Below are 6,400 nucleotides of genomic sequence, written 5' to 3'. Positions count from 1 at the left end.
CTTCCCCTCCCCCAGTTATTTTTGTTTTCCATGATTACCAGTGCAATGGCTCTACCCTACAGGCGTTATGAGAGCGACTTAATCACCTGAAACAAAAATGCAGATTGTTCCTCTTGTGTGGTTGTGCCGGGAACTTCGATGGTTTGCAGGTTGAGTGTATGGAAGGGTGGCGTATTATCGTTGGCCATTCTGATGACAATGTTCCTAATTTTGTGTGTTACATGTTGTTTCCTGCTTCTGGATCCATCCCACCCCATGTCCGAGAAAAACTATACATATATTTAATATATGTGATGCTGTATGCCAATCTGTACGTCTCCTGTCTGTATACATCATCATTATTATGAAGAACAAAGGAAAGCAATAATATGAAGAAAATTTCCTAAGTGATGTTTATATCTATCTATCTGTCTATTGACACACACACACACACACACACACACACACACACACACATATATATATATATATATATATATATATATATATATATATATATATATATATATATATATATATGTGTGTGTGTATTGCTCCGAAGAAGTTGTCAAGGAACAAATCTATGTAAGAATCTTTCTGAGAGCAACAGGCGTTAACAGTGCCATACTTACAGTCTCAGGTAATTATGGACCATATTCCTGATGCAGCAAGGTACTGTACCATGGTGTTGAAGGAGATAAGAGGAGATCAAGCCTAAGATGCACTTCAGTCTCGGGGCTGGGAGATGTAATCAGCAAGCATGATTAAATAATAACAGTGGCCAGATAATAACCCCATCATTATACGAATCTAATGACTTCACACCTCGTTAGTGATGGTGCTCCGGGCCGGCACCCTCATTAGCCCACCTCATTATCCGTCATACTAGGCTGTTGTGTTGTTTTGAGCCATGATGTAAGGTGGTTCATTAGCCTGCCTGCTGATGTTGTTCTTTGTGATACGTATCTCTCTGGGTTCGTGTGGAGAGTTTAGGGAGGTTCTTTTGGTGTAGTAGTAGTACTTTTTCCCTAGGCAGTCTGGCCAAACAGCCCCGAGTCCCTTAGGAAGGCCATGGCCAAGACCGGGCTTTCCCACAGAGCTCTCAAAGAGTGTATGTTGTGTTGTTGGCGTAGGTGCTTGTGTGCAATACAGTCTTCCATAATGTGCTTAATAGTATGGGGTGCTGTGTTGCATCCTGGACAGGCATCAGCGACGGAGTCATCCAGCCTCTTCTGGTAGCTTAAGAGGGCTGGATGGTGCCCACATCTCAGCCTGGCCAGGTGGACCCTGTCCTCACGAGGGAGATAGGATTCAGATGGGTGGATGTCAGGAGGCCGTGCATGCAGCTGTGTGTTGTCTTTAAGTGACTGAATGGAGCGGCGAGTGATCTGAGTGTGGATATGCTTCTGGAAGCTGGTCTGAGGTGGGCGAAGGGGGAGAGATGACAGTATTTGTGTATGGTATCGTGTGCTGAGTGTTGTTTTGATGTTCCTTTGTGTGGGCGGATGTGCTGCCATGAAATATAGTAGATCTTGTGGGTTTGTGGAGGATACAGCAACAAACTGGGTGCCTCTCATGTCTAGGTGATCCTTGACTTTGAGGACTTTGGTTTCTTGATGTAGGTGGTCTGTGGGTGTAGTAGCTGTGCAGCCTGTGATTATTTTTAGGGCCTTGTTCTGTATGGTCTGTAGAGTGTTGTAGTGTGTTTTGGTGAGGTTAGAAGCCCAGGCAGGGCTTGCATAATTCATTACTGAACGAATGTATTGTTTGTATACTGTGGTGGTGGTTTCTTTGTTGTGTCCGAATGTTGTATGGGCAAGTGACCTCAAAGCATTGAGTCATGGTGTTATTTTATTTTTAATGTTTGTGATGTGTTGTTTAAATGACATTGATGTATTGTATGTTACACCAAGGATTTTGTGTGTGTGTGTGTGTGTGGTAGGGGAGTGTTGTTTATGGTGAGGTGTGGGATGTGACTGTGTTCTGCTGTCCAGTTTGTGAGAAGGGACACTGTAGATTTGGCTGGGGCTATTTTGAGCCTGTTTGTGGTGAACCATTCGTGTAGTGTGTTGAGGTAAGGTTGAATGATGTGTGCAGCTGTGTTTGCGTTTTGGTGCGTACATGTAAGTGTTATATCATCTGCATAGGACTCTATGTGTATCTGTGGTGTGTGGGGTGTGTGTATGTCGTGCATGTATAGGTTAAAGAGTGTAGGGGACAAAACAGATCCTTGGGGGACGCCGTTTGTGAAGTGTCTGATCTTAGAAGACTGACTGGCAAATGTTACGTGTGCACATCTGCCTGCTAAATAGTTTGCCAGCCATCTTTTTGTGTTATTGTGCATGTTTGTGTTGAGTGTTTTGTTTGTGAGGTTGTGGCGGGGGATGAGACCAAAAGCTTTGCTAATGTCTAGTGTGATTAGGAGTGTTCTGTGTGGTGGTCTAGCTGAATTCATGCCATCGAAAACTCTCTGTGTAAGGTTTGTAAGAAGGGTGTTTGTCGAGTGTAGTGGCCTATAGCCATGTTGTGACTGGGCTAGGGGAATGTGAGGTGTGACTAGTTGTAGTACCAGTCGTTCAGTGACTTTTGAGGGGGTGCAGAGGAGTGTGATGGGGTGGTGTGAGGAGGGTAACGTGGGGTCTTTGTTGGGTTTAGGGATAGTGATGATAATGGCATGCTTCCAGATGTTTGGTATTATGTTGTGTGGGTAGCTGTAGTTTGATATGTTGGTGAGCTGTAGTTTGATATGTTGGTGAGTGTTTGTATGCCTTGTGGTCCCAGGTGTTTAAGGTGAATGTTGCTTATGCTGTCTGGTACACAGGCAGATGAGTGCTTGAGGTTATTAATGATGTGCTTCGTCTGATTGTAAGTGAAAGGTGCGTAGTCTGGGTCTGTGGGGAACTGTCTCATATGTCGGATGATAAGTCGATCTTCGGGATGGGGGTTTAGATGGCTGACCTGTGAAAAGTGATTGATGAGAGTGTTTGCTTGTTATTTGTTTGAGGGTATGGTGTCTGTTGTTGTGATGGCAGCGTGTGATTGTGTAGTATTGCTGTTGGAAAGTGTGATGCTGTTTAGTGTTTTGTAGAGTTTGCTGATGTTTGTTTTGTGGTCAAGTGTTTGGAGGTAATTTTTCCAGTTTAGTGTTTGCTGTTCTGATATTTTATTGTTTATCTGAGTGTTGAGTTCTTGTATGTGTTGTCCGGTGTCTTGTGTATGGGGTGTTGGGGAGTGTCGCAGTGTGTCCCGTTGTCTGATGAGGCCTTGAATTTCTGGTGTGAAGTTGGGGTTGTGTCTCTTTCTGTTGCCTCTAGGGATGTGTCTTTTGTCTGCGTTTTCTATAATTGTATTGAAAGTGTGCACAGCGGTGTTGATGTTTGTGATGGGTGTACTGTTTAGTGTTTCGAAATGTTGTTCTGTTTCAGTTACAGAGGCCTCCCAGTTGGCTCTCTTATAATTAGTGTATGTGTGTTTGTGGCCAGCTGGGATGATTCTGGTTTTGGTAGTGATGATGATTGGGAGGTGATCAGAACCTAGGGTTCTGACCACTCTCCATGATGTAGTGGGGGCGAGGTTTGGTGAGCAGAAGGTGATGTCTGGAGATGATGGGAGGAAGAGGGCTTGATGTGGGATATGGGTATGTTGGTCTAGATTGTTCAGTATGAAAAAATGATCTGTCTGGGATTGTAGTGCCAGCCCTCTGTCTGTGTCAGGGTTGTTGACATGCCAGGCCGACGACTTGGCGTTGAAATCACCACCCAGGATGATGTTGGGTATGTTAGTGATGTGGTGTATCTGTGGAGAGAATTGTGTGGTACTGTGGGGGACGACTGGGAGGGGGGGATTGTATGTGTTAGCGATTGTTATGTGTGATTTGTTACCAGTGCGTATTTTAACTGATTGTATTTCTGTTGTGGTGTCATGTGGGGGGAGAAGTGACTTTGTGTGTGCACTGGTATCTGCAAAGTTGATGGATTTGTGTACCAGGGTGATGAGTCCATCGCCACCCCCGTCGGCCCGGTCTTGTCGAATGGTGGTGAAGTTATGAAATGTCGGTGTTTTCTGCGCTCTATGTAGTTTTGTTTCTTGTAAGATGGCAATGTGTATGTTCTGTTGTTTGATGAATTGTGTGAGTTCTTGTTTTTTGGTGTTTATACCATCTATGTTTAACTAAAGGATGTTTATGTTGTATGTGCGATGTGTGTTGGCTGCTGCAGCACGGGGGGAGGAGGAGGTGGTGTGGGTGGAGGGGAAGGGGTAGGAGGAGGTTGTGATGGAGGTAAGAGTTGAGGTGGATTAGGATAGGTTGGAATGGGAGGAGTTGGGGGACTGGATGGTGTGGAAAGGATCGGTGGGTTTGGCTGTGGAGGTGTGAAGGAAGTAGGAGTAGGATTGCTAGGGGGGTCTTTTGGTGTTCCTCATCTGAGGTTCACAGTGCAGATTCTGGGGGTGGAGAGGGGCGCCTTCACGGGGGCACCGACAGAACTAGTCGGCTCTGCTCTCTAGTTACACAAACGTCCCTCAACTTCTTCCCTACTCCCCGAAAGGAGGATGGTGGACTGCAGAAAAGGGCCAACTTCAGCCTCCGTTCCACCGGATTCATGTCCAGATGAACTTAGTGCAACAACAACAACAATGGAGGGGTTCGTTATGAGGCTTAGTGGTTCGTTCTCGGGGTTCACTCTGGGGTTCTTGCGGGAGGTTCACTATCACACCCTGATTTCATTACCTGCTGAAATGTGTTCCATTGTGTCCGAGTGCTCCTCTTTCTTTCTTTTTTTTTTTCTTTTTTTGCTTTTCTCTCTCACCAAACATTCTTTTTCTACCCATCACTCTCTCTCATTCTCCCTTTCCGAGCAACACACAATCGATCTCTGTCCGCTCCCCCACTACCTCCATCCCCTCCCCAGCTCCCACCCTCACCCCCTCCTCAATCCCCCACCCTCATCCCATCCTAAGCCCTCACCTCTCTACCTAATCAGGTCCGCTGCTCCGTAGATTAAAGGTCATTACGCCGCTATTAAGGCCTATTTATCACGCATCTGACTGAACTGACCTCCCCTTCTCCTACCAACCTACATACTTACTCGACCCTCCAGTCAACAACCTTCATCAGCCTTCTCTTCCCATTGATCTCTCACCCTCTACTTCACTGTTTATTTCTCTGTGTCTATTAGCGATGCCGGGGTAACTGCTGTAATTGAGTTAGTTTATGTGTTTACATGTATGTGAGCAAAAAATTTCATGAACGCCTGAACCGATTTAGATCAGGTCTGTCAAGCGCAATCGGCATCAAAAACTGTCACCTCTCCTGCTTCCATGTACTTTAAGAATCGGTATCGTGAATCCCCAACGACCGACACTGATGGCTTCCTTTGGCCTCAGATTAGTGTCCTAAGTGTCATTTGCTGCCGAAACACCACACTGATTTTCAAGGTCCGTGGAGAGAGAGGCAGGGGAAGGGACATTATTTCTGACGCCGACTGTGCCTGTCACAGTATGAGTCCGAGAAGGAATTATTCGACTTTGGTGCAGATGGATGAGAGTTTAAGGTTACGGATTAAGATATATTCATATGTTTAGCCACAGGTGAACACTTTAGATTAAATTTCTCTCTCTCTCTCTTTCTCTCTCTCTCTCTCTCTCTCTCTCTCTCTCTCCAAGCTATAAGCTTCATTGTCACATCCCTCTCTCTTCCTCCATCTTTCTCTCTCCCTTCTTGTCACCTGTTTGCTTTCTTTTGTACTCTTTTTGTCCTTACGTACTCTCTCACCTCATTCCCCCTCTCTTTCTTTCCCAATCATCATTCCTCCATCAGTCTCACTCACCCTCCACTCTTCTCCCTCCCACTTTCCCTCCCCGTCACACCCTGCCTCTCCCCCTTCCTCCTTTCTTTCCCTCTCTCCCAGTCATCATTCCTCTATCAGTCTCACTCACTCTCCACCTCTCTCCCTCCCACTTTCTCTTCCCGTCACCTGCCACTCATTTTTCATCATTCATTAACTCAATTATGCCCCGCGGTCCACCTTGTTTATTCAAATTAAAAACCTCAGACATGTTGGACGCTGGACAAACCAAGCATGGTACACAAGTATAATCTGATCAACCTGGCAGCCAAATCAGCGCCCAGAATGGCTATCAATTCCACCTAAAACATGAGTAGACTATATTTAAAGAACTATTTTATTTTTCTCTGAGTAAGAGATTGTCCCCCCCTGTGGCGGGGGAGACACAATCTGGCCACACTATGGGGTGGTACTACTACTCATACTGCCACCGTATTCCCTGCGTGTCGTAAAAGGCGACTAAAAGGGGCTGGGTGAGGGGACGAGGGACCCCGTCCTCTGTTTTTTAGTTCCTAAAAAGAGACAGGCCAGAGAAAGGGATGGGAGATGGAGTTATCCCCGTACCCTGAAGATTG

The sequence above is a fragment of the Coenobita brevimanus genome, chromosome 24 (assembly GCF_032717465.1).
Source record: "Coenobita brevimanus isolate Jiangsu-jjx chromosome 24, ASM3271746v2, whole genome shotgun sequence".
NCBI lineage: Eukaryota > Metazoa > Arthropoda > Malacostraca > Decapoda > Coenobitidae > Coenobita > Coenobita brevimanus.
Note: the sequence above shows the minus strand (reverse complement) of the source record.